Source organism: Ambystoma mexicanum, chromosome 10, assembly GCF_040938575.1.
Source record: "Ambystoma mexicanum isolate Mex_15411 chromosome 10, UKY_AmexF1_1, whole genome shotgun sequence".
NCBI lineage: Eukaryota > Metazoa > Chordata > Amphibia > Caudata > Ambystomatidae > Ambystoma > Ambystoma mexicanum.
This window is the reverse complement of record NC_090932.1, coordinates 276448570-276468352: the sequence shown is the minus strand read 5'-3', so window position 1 is coordinate 276468352 and position 19783 is coordinate 276448570. Positions and strand designations below refer to the sequence as shown.

The 19783-nt window shown below is 49.7% G+C and overlaps 1 protein-coding gene across 1 annotated transcript in view; it reads right to left on the bottom strand.

Annotated features, from left to right (window-relative positions):
- The window catches only part of ARHGEF4 (Rho guanine nucleotide exchange factor 4), a 399330-nt gene that overhangs the window by 90340 nt on the left and 289207 nt on the right, over nucleotides 1–19783 (bottom strand). The gene's annotated exons all lie outside the window — the stretch shown is intronic.

Below are 19783 nucleotides of genomic sequence, written 5' to 3'. Positions count from 1 at the left end.
TCGCACACATTAGCATAGGCATATAATTGACATATACTAACACTGACTACATTTACATATAGACAGCGATATTGACATTCAACCAGAAATACTGACAGGTTCCTAGACAGTAACAAACTCAATGCTATTGATAATGATTTGTCATTTATATAGCACCTTAAGCCAAAGCGCTTTACAGAGAACATATTTACATACATTTATCATCCCAACCGAAGTTGGTACTCATTTATGGAGCTCGGAAGCAGGAAAGGCTGAGCGGGTCTTGCTGGGATTTGAACCTGCGACCTGCAGATCACACATAGATCGAGATTGCAGCAGCAAGCGCTCAACCCACTGAGCTATCTTACCAGCTATTGCCACTATTGCTATTGTTGGCAAATCAGGGCTATCCCATCCATGTATCACTCTGTCTTTGGTTTTACTCCTCTAGCATGTTTGTGCCTGGCCAGATAGCAGTGACCAGATCCAGTCAGCAGCAACGATTGGCCACCAGGCCACAGGCTGCCCTAGGAATAACAACAGGCAAAGCTGCTGACATTCCCATTGACTACAAGGGAAACCTACAAGCTGAGAATCTTCAGGTGTAGGCAGGATTGTAGCACCACGAACAACTAAACTTCCACAGCTCAGCCTCCTCAAAATCATGCCAACCTCCCTCACTTTAGTATGGGTGGCAGATGCTTCTGCATGCAACCCACAAACCTTTGAAACAGCATGTCCACACGCTCTTTCCAAAACATAGGCAGCTGCGCCACACACACATTCTCTAAAATACGCGGAGATGGGCATTGGGCCGGATTTTCCAGGGACCGAGGGATGCGACAAAACAATTCTCCCTGGATCCGGGATATTCATTTGCACCCAGCAAGTGCTGCCAATGTCAGCCTGCTTTTGCCTCCACAAACCTTCATGACCAATGTGCAGCAGTGTATCTACTAGACAAACTTAAACGTCTGGTTAGGATACTTGTGAATATGCTTGTTAGGATTGTACTCTGCAGAAAGTATGTACAGCTATGTAGCTTTAAAGGATCTGGCCTTTTTACGCGTTGCTTGCAACATTAAATGAGACCCTTCTCTCTTTGGCTATTTTCTAGGTGTTAATATTTCATTAATGAATCCCCTGATATTGAGATGTTTATTTGTTTATTTATGGTGGCTGAGGAAAATCTCCTGTGCCCCCCACCTCCCCCAAACTTCCACCGCCTCTACCCCATTGCTGGTGGTATCTCACAGATACTCATTTCCATTTCCGGCACAGAAAATACGCATGCGCCACTTATAGGGTTTATAATGCGCACACTACAAATCGCAAGATAAACACATAGGTGCATTTTGGTTCCGGTTCTGGCACTCTCTGGGAGGGCCCGGGACCCCATTGGAGTATTGGGGGCGGTCCATCCAGTTTCTCAGACGGCATTATTATCTGAAAATAAAGACTTTCACACTCTCTGAATTACAGCTGAGCCAGGCGATGTGGGTCCTGAATACCCCCTTGGTACTTTCGCCATCCCAAAATGGCTGTGTAAAGAAAAGGTTGCGCCTTGTTTCTGAAGTATTAGGGAAAACGGAAAGGTGCTGCCCCATCCGCAAGGTAGGATGAAAAAAGGGGCATGGGTGCCTTCTTAAAGTGTCGTGGTAAAGGGGAAGGGTGCTGCCACCTGCTTTATTGGTCAGTATGATTGGAAGGGGTCTTACGTCTTCTGGCAGTGGCAGGACCACTGACACTTTTGGAACATGGCAGGGTTATGGAATGTGATTTCTCCTTTGAAGTTGGCAGGGCCAAGGGAAGGGGGCTTCCATCTTCTCAAGGGACCAAACTAAATGGGAGGGCGCTTCTAACTTCTCGGGGTCCTACGGTATAGGCAAAGGGACATATTCTGCCACATTTTCGAGGTGATAGCAGAAAAAAAATCAGAATGCAGGCTCCTTATAGAAGTGGCAGGGTGAAGCAAAGCGGTTCTGCCACTTTCTCATTGAAACAGGGCAAAGGAAAGGGTGCTGCCACTTTCCCAGGGATACAGTATAGAGGCGAGGGCACGTCCATCTAGCTTCTCAAGGTGGCAATGTAGAGGGAATTATTTTACCAGGTCAAGGCCCCAGTGGCGTCACTAGAAATCAGTATTGGAGCTCGGGGGGGGGGGGGGCAAACCGAGGGGCACAAATACAAGGTGGGGCGCGGTGGTGGCACATCAAATAAGGGTCAACAGGCCAAACTAGTTTAAGTATACTAAAACGTGCCAGTTTAACTCTTGCCAGACAAATGTGTAGACTGCATTGCATTGTGTTGCAAGCCTAAAGACACAATGGCAAAATGAGTGGTCTGAAGGACAAAGAATGACAAACCTTTTATCCTGAAAATCTACGCGCACAGCCAGGCTTCCACTTTAACAAATCTATGTGATGCTGGGTAAATCACCTAATTAGGTCTTATTTTCGTTGGCTGCCAACATTGGGATCTCCTAGAAGATAGCCCATGTTCTCCTCAGCAAGCCTGACTAGAGCGTTTACTCCACCATACATAAAGTAATACAGAGGTGATTGGACTGCATTAGTTGCTCCATGCACAATACATTAATATCCATCATGCAATGCACACCAAAAGCTGAAATGTGCCTTACCTCGCCCATTGCACACTGCAGAGTTGACTTACAGTCAGAAAAACAAAAAAGGTGTGAAACCCACTTATGGAAAGGTAAGTAAAGTGATAAAAAACTGTGGAAAAAAATAAAGTTGGAAGGGCAAGGAAAGGTTAGGGCGAGGAGGGATGGAGGCAACAAGGTCTAAGTCAACCCAATCCCCATTAAGAAAAAAACATACAAAATAAAAAATAAAAAAGGTTGATCTTTTCAGCAAGTCACAAAAAAAGGTTGGAAAACTGACACACAACCTTCACTGCCAAGTGTGAGCCATGGCTCTCTCCTGAAAGTTAAATGAGTGATGCACTCTAAAGGTTTGCATGTGTGGGTGCTTGCATGTGCATGTACCTTGGCTGCCTGAGGGGTCCCCCTGCATGATTTATTTGACTCGTCATGCCCACTCCCTGAGCTGGGGTCATGGGACAGGAGGTGGGCATAGTGTTCTTGGGTATGGGTGATCCTTGCCTAGACCGCATGATTGCCATCTGCCATGCACTGCTTTGGCTTTTCATCCCTCTCGCTCATCATCCAGGGCGTGTGTTGTCACGTTATGCATCACTGGCAGAACATGATACACACGGTGAAATAGCGTTGGAGAGTTCCAGGTAAGTGGAGTAGTTTATTCAAGATATATAAATGAAGCCCTGGACAGGCTTGTCTTCACATTACATCTCAACTGTCTTTTTCCAACCCCCTGGACCCTTCTTGCATCACGTGGAACTTTGGTACATACCAAAGTTCCACGTTATTACATATGCCTTTTCTAACATATTTATACATTCACCAACATGAAGCTAGTTAACTTTGATAACTTCTTATAAACTATGAACCAAAAATCAGAACAGAAAATAGGTTGTGTAACTCATTAATTACTATTCACCATCTATATACATAAAACCACATGGCATTTTATTTGAATTACATGCCTAATCCATTACATAGTCTCCCAGTCTCCTGGGAACAACTCAATCTTCCAGTATGCCGGTTCCCATTCGCTGGAATGCCTTTTGTTACATATGACTTTTCTAACATATTAATACATTCACCAACATGAAGCTAGTTAACTTTGATAACTTCTTATGAACTATGAACCAAAAATCAGAGCAGAATATATGTTGTGTAACTCATTAATTACTATTCACCAACTATATACATAAATCAATGTAGCATTTTGTTTGAATAACATGCTTAATCCATGACATAGTCCACAAATTTCCTGGGAACAACTCAATCTTCTGCTATGTCGGTTCCCATTAGCTTCTTGTCCATTCACTCCCTCATCGCTATATTCCGCCATACATACACCATTTCCGTATTTTGCTTTCCTATTGGCTGGTTCACTTGCACTACCAGCCCAGCTCATATCCCCATTACACCTTGTCACTCTATGCATATTCCACCTGCATATTCCACCTCCAGCCATTATGCAATACCACAAAATATGACTAGCGCTGCAACACCCTTCTATTATCAAAATACACTGACTCCCCTTTCCCCACACGAAACAGTTTCTTAATCCTCACCCAGTCCCCAACACACACCAGTTGCCTTGTCCTTTGACACTTGATACCTTCTCTTGCACCCCATTATGCAACCTCTCAATTACAGCATCTTCATCCAATTTAATTTCTCCATGTCCCCCCATCTATGGCAGATTGAGATCAGACTTCATTTACCACTTTCTCATCATGGAAAATGGTGTGCACCCTATAGCCGGGTGAGGTATGTCCTTTTATTCTGTAACCATTTCACACAGCACTTGCTCCTAGGGTAATCCTGTTGCTAATGCCAACTGCATATTCTGTTTAATTATCCGGTTCACCCGTTCCACTAATCCATTCAATTGTGGGTGGTACAAAGACATATTCACATTCTTCATTTCATGCTCCACTAAAAATCTTTCCATCTCAACCGATGTGAATCTCACTCCATTGTCACTCACAATACATTTTGGAAAACACTCCTGGGCTCCTACTTCCAATAGAAAATCTATCACAACCCTTGTGGTCACGGGACTTTGCAAATTGTATCTCAAACCACTTCGATGTGCAATCCACAAGCACCATTGGATACTAACATTCCTCTCTCACACTCTCTATTGGACCCATCACATCAATCCCTATTTTCTCCCAAACAACTACTGGCACACTCACTGGCTTCAAAGGTAACCAATCAATTTTCTTTCATTTGTCACTTTCGGCTGACAGTTGTTAACCACTATATCATCCATTCCTGGCCACCAGTACTTTTCTCTCAACCTTCTTTTAGTTAAACTACAGTCCAAATATCCATGATGTGTATTAGATACTATTGTTTCTCTCAATCCTTGAGGAGGAATACATTTTTACATTCTTTGACAACCCCCACTCGGAAAGGGCCAACTTGCCCATAGTATAAGCCATTTCACATTCCACAGTATCTTCCCATCAGACTTTTATGTCACCACAATGGGCGACAGCCATTCACTCACATCTATAGGTTCAATGTCTCATCAATTCCACCTCCAAATCACCCATCACACTCACAGTAGCCTGCCTGTACAACAGGATCAGCTCCCCACTTTAACTTGATTTTAGGACTAAATCCAGTTAACATTCCACTGTCACCCTTGTAAACCCCCAGAAACTCCTTCACTATCTGTTGTCCATACACACATCCTGTGTTATTTCGTTATACAATCACCCATATGTGCTATTCCTGCCCAGGTTTCAATTCCATTTTTAGATGCCCTTGATGTATCCATCCCAGAAAACTATTCTTCTTTAAGCAACATACATTTTCCCCTTGATCCTCTGATCTTCCACCCCTATATTGCACCATACATAACCCAAAATATGAATCAGTACCTACCCCATATGCAAAGGGATCAATGTCCTTTTTTTATAATTCTCCTACTTCTCTGTTCAATTTTTCCTCATACTCAGAATGGGAAATCAACGTGAGTGGTGACCTAGAATTCACTAACATACGAATATTACTATTGTCTACCGCAATGTCCGCTTGAGGTGGTCTATAATTGCCTTCCTCCTCTTCTTTATCCTCATCACTCATCCTCATGGTATTGATTGTTTGGATCTGCACTATTACTTTGGAAAAATCCCTTGCTTCTTCCCCTTGTACAGTGTTGACATGTGACTTTACTTGTCCTGTTTCTTTCCTCCCCGAGTCATTTGTTTGACAAATCTTAGCAAAGAGTCCCTTCCTGTTAGATTTTCGGCACACTCCACTCCCTTTATCAGCGAACACTCAAGATCTGAAGCCATATGACCCACAATTTCACATCTGAAACAAGTACTTTGAATCCGCCTCCCCACCCCTATTCCCACATGCACCAAAGTACTCCTTCTTCTTGTGCACCACTGCCACCACTATCCCCTCTTTTTTTTTGCTTGATGTATCACCTTAACCTCTTAACCATCATTGCCATTAGCTGTTTCCTTCATCCCTACATACTGCGTGCACTTTTTACTAAATTCTATACTTCTGGCTATCTGTAATGCTTCCCCCAACGTGGAATTCTTACCCTGCCACAGCTTCTTCTGCACTTCCAAGTCTGAGTCTATAAAACCAGTTGGTCTCTAGTGTACTCATCTTCAATACCAAACAAATGGCAAGACACTATCAATATTCTCAGATTAGAAATGTATGTATCTACATTCTCTGCCATAATCTGCTCCCTGGAGAAAAAACAGTACCTCTCCAAAATGATGCTCGTCTTGTTACCATATTGCTCGTCCAGCTTCCTCATTGCCTGATTGTACATGTCTCCTTTGGATGAGTCATCACTATAGTGACTCATGGGTTCTAAGGTCAAGTACATGCTTTACTATTCTCACTGCCTCCTTACCTAAACAATTCATTAAAGAAGCGAGCTTGCGCACACCCGAAAACCTGTCACCAACCATGGCCAAGAAATAAAATTTGAACAAATCCTTCCACTCTTCCCACTGTGTTGTAGGTTCTCCAGGATTCTCCCAAACTCTCGCTGGCAGAATTATGCCTGAGCTTCCGCTTAGCTTTCAATGAGAATATTACCAGATCTGCCACTTGAAAAATCCACTCAGATGTGCTTTCCACTATGCCACATTTATTTAATATTTATATTGCGCCGGTAGCTCGCGAGCCTCGGGGCGCAGAAACAAGAACACGCTACAATGGACAGTGACTATACAGAACAGGACTGACGGAGAAGATTCACGCGGGGATTAGGTAGGAGCTTCCAGAGGGGATTTTATTTGAAGATATGGGTTTTCACATACACCCAGAAATCCAATTCTTTCCCTAAAAACATAATAATAAACAAATGATTTCTTCCAAAAAACGGATTGTTTCCACCTGGTATTAGTTTCCACCATGAATTGGCCACTTCTCCCTTTCACACGCCACAGCGTGTCCACCTGATGCTGCCACCTAGACCTAGCTGTGTCTAAGGAGCACAATCCACCTGAGTCTTTCTACAGAGGTTGACTGCATCCCTCTTCCATGCACTGGCAATGTCCATCCACCTGAGCCTTTCTCCAGGCATTGATTGCATCCCTCTCCGGCGTGCCTAGCAATGCGTGCAAAGTTCTTGTCAATGTGCAACCACACCCATTTCTTCGCCTTCTTTCACAGTACAAATTCAACATTCCAGCCATGCACTATATTCTATTAGTTGCACCATACATTCTGCCCAGAAGAATAAGACACCTCTCCCCCTGTATACTTCCAAAATGCCACATGCATCACACCAGCACACACATGACCCCCAGAACCATCCATGGCCTCTGAATGGAAACAGGAGACCCAAACCGCTAATGCAAAATACACACCATAGCAACCTGTTATGCTCCACCAGCATAACCACACACGTGGGGACCAACCTGAGACTGAAAACACCAACCTACTCCCTCCTGCAGACTCTAACCCAAACACAGCAGAAGTGACAGCATGGCTCGCGTCGAATTGACCATATGACAAAGACCACACACTGACACCACTGACTGACAAGAAAATAAACTTGCAAAATAACAAATCTCCTCTTGCCGTGCACTGCCACACCAGGGCCTCAGACCTGCCATGCCCGAGAACAAAACTTTGCTCCTCCCTGACCAAAGAAAAGCAACCGACAGACCTGACCACTAAGGAAAAAGAATAACCTTCCGCTTGAGACTGCCACTCTCAAAGCCTCAGACTTGCCATGCCTGAGCACAAACCCAAAGCTGATACACAAACCATCTGAAAATTCCATCGGACACCAACAGAGACAAAAACAAAACATGACTGAATCCACAAAAACCCAAACTTCCACACTAACCAAGAACAGCACGCTAACTGTGAGGTCAAAAGAAACCTGACCAACCGGAGTGGCAAAAACATGCTTGCCAAAGGGAAAGATCTCAACTACCCGGGAAAGCACAATAAGCACCCAGGATGTTCACCTACAGAAAGATGTTAAACTTTCACCCAAAGTAAAAACTCTATCCAACAAGATGAAACCCAACTAAAATGTTGCTAGAAAACAACACACGAATCCAAACACCAATGTCAAACAACCAAAAAGTGTACAAAAAAACTCACGCATGTAACGCTCCAAGGAGAAATCCAACACCACCAACCCAAATCTAGCGTTACAGAGTCCACGATACCCGAGAACTATACAACATGACACCTCACCCTAACCAACGGTGAACACACATCACAACTGGGCACCACAAACACAACCCGGCAGACTAACTGCACCTCAATGACCTACAAGAAAAAAACACCTCACATACCAGAAAGTAACACCCTACCATAAATTCCACACCTCACGCCAGGTGGAGGGAACCACTTCACACTGACTCCTTGCACCAACCCAACTGCACCTGACGCCTGATGCCAGGTGGGGGAACACCTCACTCCTAAGCATGACTCCCTGCAGCACCTCGCCGCACCGCACTGTCCTCAGCACCTCACTGCACCACATACCAGAAGTGAGAGCACAGTGCCTCACCATGCTCCCACATACCCTTGCAGCACCTCCCTGCACCCGAATCCCTGCAGCACCTCAGTGCACCAAACACAGCACCCCACTGCGCTCACAAACACCCTAGAAGGGTTAACTTCACCCTACATACACGAGACAACACACAGAACAAATGAGACATAACATACGCAACTCCCACCCCATTGTTCAACCAACAGATGAATCAAACAAAAAAAAAACGAATTTGTTTCCCTTTTAAAAAAAAAACATACAAATTGCCAAAGTCGTCACATTTCCAAAATCCAACTCCTTGACCTAATGTCCAAAACGTTGGATGAAAAACGTGCCATGAAGGGTATCCCTGCACCCGCATGTCTGAATCCCGAGGGCAAACTAAGACAAAACAGGGAGTAGCCCCAACCCCAAGAATGCTGTCCGAAACACAGTCACGGTATGTCCAGGTGAAATAACACAGACCCAAAATGTCCAAAAGCGCTCAGAGAGGGAAAACACTGCAGAAACCCGTCACCTGTCACATTCTTTACATGAGGCCACAACGTTAACACAATAGACACACACGCACACACAACCCAATAACCGCCCTCTAAGCCTAACACAAACCCCTCATGACCACAGGAGGAAACTTATCTACCCACCGCTAAGATGAGAGCACAACAAGGTACAAACGACATAACAAGACACCGGCCTAACCACAAACACCTACGCAAAGTCCATACTCGACATCCCCTGGTCCTCCTGAAGCGACATCCTCTTCAGCTCGTGCAATGACCCCAGCAGCTGAGGATCGAATTATCCTAATGCTGACACAAATGCGCCACCCTCAGGCCCTCTGACATCTCCCTGACTGCCCACCTGCCCACTGCCCACCTGCCCAAACCTGCCCACCTGGCCCGTTGACATCTCCCTGACTGGTGCCCCCCACCACGATTCTTCTCACCCTCTGCAGATGCGCTGGCAAACCTGCCCACCATGGTCAATGATGATGTCCCGCAGACAGTGGCCTGCCACTGCCCACCTACCCACTGCCCACCTGCCCAAACCTGCCCACCTGGCCTTCTGACATCTCCCTGACTGCCCACCTGCCCACTGCCCACCTGCCCAAACCTGCCCACCTGGCCTTCTGACATCTCCCTGACTGGTGCCCCCCACCACGATTCTTCTCACCCTCTGCAGATCCGCTGGCAAACCTGCCCACCATGGTCAATGATGATGTCTCGCAGACAGTGGCCTGCCACTGCCCACCTGCCCACTGCCCACCTGCCCAAACCTGCCCACCTGGCCTTCTGACATCTCCCTGACTGGTGCCCCCCACCACGATTCTTCTCACCCTCTGCAGATCCGCTGGCAAACCTGCCCACCATGGTCAATGATGATGTCCCGCAGACAGTGGCCTGCCACTGCCCACCTGCCCAAACCTGCCCACCTGGCCTTCTGACATCTCCCTGACTGGTGCCCCCCACCACGATTCTTCTCACCCTCTGCAGATCCGCTGGCAAACCTGCCCACCATGGTCAATGATGATGTCCCGCAGACAGTGGCCTGCCACTGCCCACCTGCCCAAACCTGCCCACCTGGCCTTCTGACATCTCCCTGACTGGTGCCCCCCACCACGATTCTTCTCACCCTCTGCAGATCCGCTGGCAAACCTGCCCACCATGGTCAATGATGATGTCCCGCAGACAGTGGCCTGCCACTGCCCACCTGCCCACTGCCCAAACCTGCCCACCTGGCCTTCTGACATCTCTCTGACTGCCCACCTGCCCACTGCCCACCTGCCCAAACCTGCCCACCTGGCCTTCTGACATCTCCCTGACTGGTGCCCCCCACCACGATTCTTCTCACCCTCTGCAGATCCGCTGGCAAACCTGCCCACCATGGTCAATGATGATGTCCCGCAGACAGTGGCCTGTCACTGCCCACCTGCCCACTGCCCACCTGCCCAAACCTGCCCACCTGGCCTTCTGACATCTCCCTGACTGCCCACCTGCCCACTGCCCACCTGCCCAAACCTGCCCACCTGGCCTTCTGACATCTCCCTGACTGGTGCCCCCCACCACGATTCTTCTCACCCTCTGCAGATCCGCTGGAAAACCTGCCCACCATGGTCAATGATGATGTCCCGCAGACAGTGGCCTGCCACTGCCCACCTGCCCACTGCCCACCTGCCCAAACCTGCCCACCTGGCCTTCTGACATCTCCCTGACTGGTGCCCCCCACCACGATTCTTCTCACCCTCTGCAGATGCGCTGGCAAACCTGCCCACCATGGTCAATGATGATGTCCCGCAGACAGTGGCCTGCCACTGCCCACCTGCCCACCTGGCCTTCTGACATCTCCCTGACTGGTGCCCCCCACCACGATTCTTCTCACCCTCTGCAGATCCGCTGGCAAATCTGCCCACCATGGTCAATGATGATGTCCCGCAGACAGTGGCCTGCCACTGCCCACCTGCCCACTGCCCACCTGCCCAAACCTGCCCACCTGGCCTTCTGACATCTCCCTGACTGCCCACCTGCCCACTGCCCACCTGCCCAAACCTGCCCACCTGGCCTTCTGACATCTCCCTGACTGGTGCCCCCCACCACGATTCTTCTCACCCTCTGCAGATCCGCTGGCAAACCTGCCCACCATGGTCAATGATGATGTCCCGCAGACAGTGGCCTGCCACTGCCCACCTGCCCACTGCCCACCTGGCCTTCTGACATCTCCCTGACTGCCCACCTGCCCACTGCCCACCTGCCCAAACCTGCCCACCTGGCCTTCTGACATCTCCCTGACTGGTGCCCCCCACCACGATTCTTCTCACCCTCTGCAGATCCGCTGGCAAACCTGCCCACCATGGTCAATGATGATGTCCCGCAGACAGTGGCCTGCCACTGCCCACCTGCCCACTGCCCACCTGCCCAAACCTGCCCACCTGGCCTTCTGACATCTCCCTGACTGCCCACCTGCCCACTGCCCACCTGCCCAAACCTGCCCACCTGGCCTTCTGACATCTCTCTGACTGGTGCCCCCCACCACGATTCTTCTCACCCTCTGCAGATCCGCTGGCAAACCTGCCCACCATGGTCAATGATGATGTCCCGCAGACAGTGGCCTGCCACTGCCCACCTGCCCACTGCCCAAACCTGCCCACCTGGCCTTCTGACATCTCCCTGACTGGTGCCCCCCACCACGATTCTTCTCACCCTCTGCAGATCCGCTGGCAAACCTGCCCACCATGGTCAATGATGATGTCCCGCAGACAGTGGCCTGCCACTGCCCACCTGCCCACTGCCCACCTGCCCAAACCTGCCCACCTGGCCTTCTGACATCTCCCTGACTGGTGCCCCCCACCACGATTCTTCTCACCCTCTGCAGATCCGCTGGCAAACCTGCCCACCATGGTCAATGATGATGTCCCGCAGACAGTGGCCTGCCACTGCCCACCTGCCCACTGCCCAAACCTGCCCACATGGCCTTCTGACATCTCCCTGACTGCCCACCTGCCCACTGCCCACCTGCCCAAACCTGCCCACCTGGCCTTCTGACATCTCCCTGACTGGTGCCCCCCACCACGATTCTTCTCACCCTCTGCAGATCTGCTGGCAAACCTGCCCACCATGGTCAATGATGATGTCCCGCAGACAGTGGCCTGCCACTGCCCACCTGCCCACTTGCCCAAACCTGCCCACCTGGCCTTCTGACATCTCCCTGACTGCCCACCTGCTCACTGCCCACCTGCCCAAACCTGCCCACCTGGCCTTCTGACATCTCCCTGACTGGTGCCCCCCACCACGATTCTTCTCACCCTCTGCAGATCCGCTGGCAAACCTGCCCACCATGGTCAATGATGATGTCCCGCAGACAGTGGCCTGCCACTGCCCACCTGCCCACTGCCCACCTGCCCAAACCTGCCCACCTGGCCTTCTGACATCTCCCTGACTTCCCACCTGCCCACTGCCCACCTGCCCAAACCTGCCCACCTGGCCTTCTGACATCTCCCTGACTGGTGCCCCCCACCACGATTCTTCTCACCCTCTGCAGATCCGCTGGCAAACCTGCCCACCATGGTCAATGATGATGTCTCGCAGACAGTGGCCTGCCACTGCCCACCTGCCCACTGCCCACCTGCCCAAACCTGCCCACCTGGCCTTCTGACATCTCCCTGACTGCCCACCTGCCCACTGCCCACCTGCCCAAACCTGCCCACCTGGCCTTCTGACATCTCCCTGACTGGTGCCCCCCACCACGATTCTTCTCACCCTCTGCAGATCCGCTGGCAAACCTGCCCACCATGGTCAATGATGATGTCCCGCAGACAGTGGCCTGCCACTGCCCACCTGCCCACTGCCCACCTGCCCAAACCTGCCCACCTGGCCTTCTGACATCTCCCTGACTGCCCACCTGCCCAAACCTGCCCACCTGGCCTTCTGACATCTCCCTGACTGGTGCCCCCCACCACGATTCTTTTCACCCTCTGCAGATCCGCTGGCAAACCTGCCCACCATGGTCAATGATGATGTCCCGCAGACAGTGGCCTGCCACTGCCCACCTGCCCACTGCCCACCTGCCCAAACCTGCCCACCTGGCCTTCTGACATCTCCCTGACTGCCCACCTGCCCACTGCCCACCTGCCCAAACCTGCCCACCTGGCCTTCTGACATCTCCCTGACTGGTGCCTCCCACCACGATTCTTCTCACCCTCTGCAGATCCGCTGGCAAACCTGCCCACCATGGTCAATGATGATGTCCCGCAGACAGTGGCCTGCCACTGCCCACCTGCCCACTGCCCACTTGCCCAAACCTGCCCACCTGGCCTTCTGACATCTCCCTGACTGGTGCCCCCCACCACGATTCTTCTCACCCTCTGCAGATCCGCTGGCAAACCTGCCCACCATGGTCAATGATGATGTCCCGCAGACAGTGGCGTCGCCAGGAATCAAATTTAGGAAGGGCACAGAGGGGGCCAAAGATAAAAGTAGGGGGGCACAGACAAATGTAGGGGGAGAACATGGTCACTGCTCGTCTTAGGTGGGGGGGCACAAGGCAGGGCACAGTGTTTCACAGGGGGGCCCCCGCACCCTCCCCAGGTCCCTCCTAGCGACGCCACTGCCCGCAGAGCTGTGCCACATGAGCACGAAGCATAATGTGCCGCAACCCCGTCCTGGGAGCCGTTGTGCACTATATGATTCCCAGTTTTCCACGTTGCGATGCACGCAGCTGCTCACAACAACGCAGAACGTTAGCGCCGTACAAATGACGCCCCCTGAACAGATGTCGTTGTGCATTGTCAACCGCCATCATGCAACTGTCGGATGCAGAAGAAAACAGGGATGACATCACCAGTGGTGATCCACAGCCAAAATGGGCAGAAGTCCTGCTCCAGCCATGGAGATCACTGCCGGCCAGTCTGATCCTGCTGCCTCAGGGCCTTCCGAACTCGACCTCAGCTCCAGCTCCAGCGCCGCTCACACCACCCGGCCACAAGCTTGAACGCTCACCTGTAGCTCCTATCAACCCACATGTGCCACCCGGTACACAGGCCTCCCTACACTGCACGGCCGAGGACCCGGACTCTGCCGCACACAGCACACTGCCTACAACACTGCCTGAAAGGTGCGCACCCTGATGAGACCTTCGAAGCTTAGGGTCCCTACAACTCAGCCCTTGCACCTCCTGCCAGGTACAGCCATCGCCGCCTGTCACAACCCTCGGCAGCGGGTTGCCATGAAACGTGCAGCTGGCCCTCCTGATGGCTCCCCTGGGCTATGGACAGATCTTCATTCGGGGGACAGTGACAGGTGGTACCCCCAAAGTAAATATCAGGACAGTCCGGAGTAAGGTAAGTGCTTTATTCTAGTATACAAGATATGACCTCAAGAGTAGTAGTACTGGGCAGCACATATCACTGGCCATCCAGCATCCCAACCAGCTCCTTCCAACTGCCAATAAGTGGAACACTCAGCACAAGGAACACTTAACATTCGACCCATGCAATACATTCCAGTAGCTGAACCTTACATTCTGGCCAGCAGAATACTACACCAAGCCTCTGTGCAGCTGATGTTAGTATTGCAACTGGGTGCCACCTGCTGCTTCCCCCAGTATCTGCTGGAGATTATAGAACGGTCCCCTAGGGCACAGGTCTCCAACCTTTGGCTCTCTAGATAGTCTTTGACTACAGCTCCCATGAGCTCAAGCCCGCAGAGTCAATGATTTGGGTTGATGGGAGTTGTAGTGCAACCTATACAGGGGTGAGGTGCGTGTTGCAGACTCATGCCCTAGGGCACAATCCCACTAACAGTTCTGTTTGCTGCTCCCGTTCTTTCCCTGCCAGGGGGGCATGCATCTCTTTCAGTTATTGTGCCAAGCCATTATTAGGGATCCTTTTACTAAGCCATTATTAGGGATCCTTTTACTAATCTTTTAAGAATCCCACTGAATTAATCTGGATGACATACAGTTCCCTTTATGTTCCCTTTCAATTATTTGGTTTCCGAATAAACAATAAAGGTACATCAACAAGGAAGAAATGCATCAGAAGAGAAGCATATCATATACATAACCTTATGAGTGCATGAAAAAATTGAGATCAAATTAGCAAACATAGGAAAAAGTCATTGAAGTCGAGGTCATCAATCAAGGGGAGCTCAGTTCCGGGGCTCGAGATTGATCTATCCAGTCCACCGGGTAAGTCCACATCCAAGCATTGCGTGTTGCACTGGCCACGCCCTACGTTAATAAGATAGATTTCCACTGCGAAGGAAGCAGAGGGCAGGAATCGTCGGACTAATAAAAGAAATAAAGGGATCCCATATCTGGCTATATTTCGTCAGGGTATCGGAGGGGTAGCAATGAGTTTCTCCATGGGGCATATGTACCAAATTTTGTCCCACACATATGGAGCGCAGGAGCATATGCTTTCTTCCAGTTAGGTGAGCCTAGCCGCAGTAAGCATATGGTTCGATAAAATGGATTGTGGGGCTCCAATGGTAAAAGCATCCCCCTCATCTATATCTCCCAAAGGATCACCAGCGGATCGAGGGGAAGCCGAAGGGCCACAATTTTTTGTATCAGGTTAACGATAGCCGCCCAGTAGGATTTAGTTAAGGAACACTGCCACCATATCAGATCCATGGATCCAACCTGTGAGCGCCCTCTCCAACACTGGGGAGAAACCAGGGGATGCACTTTGTACAGCCTATCTGACGTGAGATATCACCGTTAAAGGATCAGTTCTCTGTTATTGTAGTACGTATGGTATAGACTTCTTAGAACCCCTCTTCCATATAATTTTCCATGATGTAATTGGAATCGTGTGGCCTAAATATTTTTCCCAACTGTTAATGTATGGCATCATCTCCTCAGCTGCACCGTCTGTTAGTATTTTGTATATATTAGAGATCTGGCGACAAGAAAGGTTAAATGATACCAACTATTCTAAAGGCATCGAGAACCTCTGAAACACTGAGCCCATGGCCATGCTCTATCATTGTAAAACTAATTGACCTGCAAATGTGAAGTCATTTTGTCCTGAAGCTACCTGTAGCAATTCCATGATAAAAGATGTAGTGTGGGGTCTGGCCTTTTCATTTAGAACTTGCTCAGTTACCCACACAGAAAGGTTCTAGAAAGGGCTGTAATGTCAAGTTCGACCAGCTATTCAGCATCTGAATCAAAAGACATTCCTTCCACATTGTTGGGGCATCTATGGTGCCAGCCAGCAATGACCTGAAGTTGCTGGCTAAGCGTTCTAAGAATCTATATACTTACCAAGCGTGTCCAGAATGAAGCCACATAATGGCGCAGTCGGACAACCTGAAAGATTATGTGGATTTTGATGGATTTCCATAAAAGATGTCCATGCCATTTGTCCAGATGGCATGGTGCAGTATTGTTTAAATAGTCATGTTTCTTTCTCCTGAAAAGAGCCAGGGACAGAGGCTGTTGGAACTTGTAGTCCTTCCACCCTCCGGGAGGCACACCGGGTAGTGGCTGGACCAACCCAGTTCCTGTGGCTCTACCCCTCATAGCAGAGGATGGGGAGTGCCTCAAACTCCCCGCAATAAGCACCTTCTTCCTCTGGGGTTCCACTTCCAGGTCAGTCTGTGACAGTGACCCAGTTTCTACCTCTTCCACATTCACTGCCAACACCCCTTTTTGCTGACCAATCCGCTTGATTGTTCAGATAATCAGCTGCTTTCTCAAAGTTGGAAATATACATTTTGATCGTTTTTTCCTGGAGAATTGAGTGCTTAAATGTTCGCTTTCAGTAGTCTTCAATGCATCTCTTTTATCGTCTACAACATTGCTTTGGAAAATAAATGTCTTTTCAGTTTCCTCCTGTGGCTTAAACCCAGGATTCGGAGTGGTAGTGATAGTGCGTAGCTTCACATCTCCTCTACTTTTGGTCACGGTTTGGCTAAACCCAACCTTATATCCCTTATGCTTCAAAAAAGACGAGGTTCTTTCCCGATTGTCACCCTACCAGTAGAGTATCAGCCCTTACGCACTCCCGAAGGAGATGACCATACATTTCGGTCCTGAACGTCACTTTCTCTAGTCTGGTTAATGTGTCAGCATTGAATGGAACATCTCATGTTGCTGGATAATTCATGTTAGCAAAAAATGAGTGACCTCCTAGGATTTCTTGTAATCAGAGTTCTGTTAAGGCGAGTGAGCCAGCCTCCGCCATTAATTAATCTTTTATAAAGCACTCAAAAGCGCAGACAAGTCTTTAGGCGCGGGACCGGGATTCAAAACTGAGTTGTTTGTTATGCATTGTCTTGATTCCAAGCCAAACCCACAGCCCCTGAGCTATTCCACTGTCTGAGGCTCCAACAGATCCCACATCGAAGCATAGACCTTCGGCTCTATAGAAAGTGTGCTGTTGGCCTCTTTGGCACTGCCATCCTTCATTGCAAAGTGTCTCTCTCTCCAGCCCCCCAATCAAGCACGTCTGGGAATCCTTGGAATCAGGTGGCCGGAGAGCCATGCTTCTCCCCTAACAGGAAAGTGAACTAATTGAGTACTAGAACATTTCATGGGCACAAGTGTTTCCCCCGAGGAGGGACCTTGACTTTCCATGGCGTTCCCCAGCAGGATCTATTTGGCTCTTTCTGCTCCCTCACTGGGTTAGGAGATGCGGCCATGAGGCCCACACCTGCTACCCAGTTTGTGGCACACTGTTCCTGGCCATTGCCTAGACCTCAGGCTTGCCACCCGCCACACACTGCTTTGCATTTTCTTCCCCCTCTCGGTGCTGCCCATGGCTCCCACTTGTGCCTGCTGGTGGAGTATGGACTGCTCCTTAAAAGATCCCTTTGCCATTTCCTTTATGCTCTAGGCAGTTCCAGGCGGGCAGCTCGCAGTTGTAACAGGAGCAACACGGGTTTGCATGCAAGGCTACTGAAGGCTCTCCAGAGTCTCCAGAGCAATGGCATAGGCTATGACTGGTACACAGCCTTCCATCCATCACTTTTTGGTTTAAGCCTGTCTTCCTAAGTGAGAGAGTGTGTGCTCTCTCATGGGCCCCTTGCCTGCTATACCCAAAGAATCAATTTGCATCTCACTGATTAGATCTAAAAAGGCATGCACCTGTCTGGGGTTGTAGTGAGGACATGGACCAGCAGTTGTTACTGGACTGTTCCAGGGGCAAGACTGCGTTGCATAAAGCTGCCCCACTTTTCTGTAATGGGGAAGAGGGGCTAAAATAATGATTGTAAGGAATTTTGTCCAGAGCAATGGCAATGGTTATGATTAATGTAAAACCATCGATCCATCATTTCTTACTTTTGGAGGAAAGTGGAGTGTTATTAATTTCCCGCGACATCACCTGGGCCAGAAGTTGTGCCATGAGGTTCACCACCCCCACCATGTGGGCATTTAAAAGTTGGCACCCCTGACCGAGGTCAGCTTTCACTGGAGACAGCCGCGATTTTCAAAGGACTCTCTCTGCTGCCAGCAAGGCTCATCACTGGTGGGAAAGGGTGAAACAAGAGACATAGGGCCTCATTACGATTTCAGCGGCGTGATAAAAAAGTGGCGGTCATTTCATTACCAATACGTTTTTGGCAGTAACGGAATTGCTGCCACTATTTACGCCACCGCTGAATTCTGAGTTTGAAGGTAAAAAGTCAATTCACCTCCTGCAAAAAACTGGAGGTAAATCCTCCACTTCAAATAATCATCGGAATTACCACAGTGGAATTACCAGCTAATTCCGCAAACATCCCGATTGAGTGCCGTGGACTCCAAAATGGGGATTAACCACACCATGAAACCACTCGTAATCACGTGGTGAATCTCTACTGGACAGAGTGGCAGTAAGCATACTCAAGTCTAGCAGTACACTGGTGGATTACCACCCATTTGCCGCCTACTAATAATGAAGCCATAGAATGTATTTGTTTTGCAAACGTGAAAAGTGCAGCGCTAGATCTTTTGAGTAGTTACAGCTCTTTCTCGGTTCATCGACGCAATGTAAGTGTCACCCAGATGAATAGAGTGAATCCATTCCAAGAAACAGCTGCCCCTTCTCCGAACCCGTCCAAGCCCAGTGCTGAGTTCATTAATCGTTCAGTGGTGGGGGACTGACCGTGGCGCGCGGGAGCTGAGGCGTCTTTCCTTCCAATGTCCCTACGTCTCTCGGTTTGTATCCCGTCTACTCTGCACTGGAGCAGAAACTACTGCCTAGAGGTATATCATGAGAATCTATGGAGTGAGAGAATTAGCATCGACAGGACCGAAAGGGGGTCGACAGGGTTTTCAATTCAGCCTCGAGACTAGGCCCTGCTGAGTCTGCGATCATTCACTTCCCTCCACGCTGCCTCGGACGGGCAGGTGCTGCTTCGGGCACTAGGGCAGTTAGAGAGGAGATAATGGGCCTCATTACAAGTTTGGCGGTAGCCTTGCCGGTAAAACTGGCAGGCTGTCGGCAAACTTGTGATTTTCTCCGGCACCGTCGAATGGGCAATTACCAGGTCATTACGGCCCCACCGTGGGAATGGGGGGATCGAATGCAGAGGCACCATTTTGAATGGTGCCGGTGCATCCGACATGCTCTGCTCGCGGGTGCTGGTACGCCTGCCAGGTCAGACCTGGCGGGCAGGAAGGCACCCGCGAGCAGAACTCGTAGTTTGCCGGTCCGGTAACAACAGTACCGGCAAGCTTACCGGTACCGTTTTTATCGGACC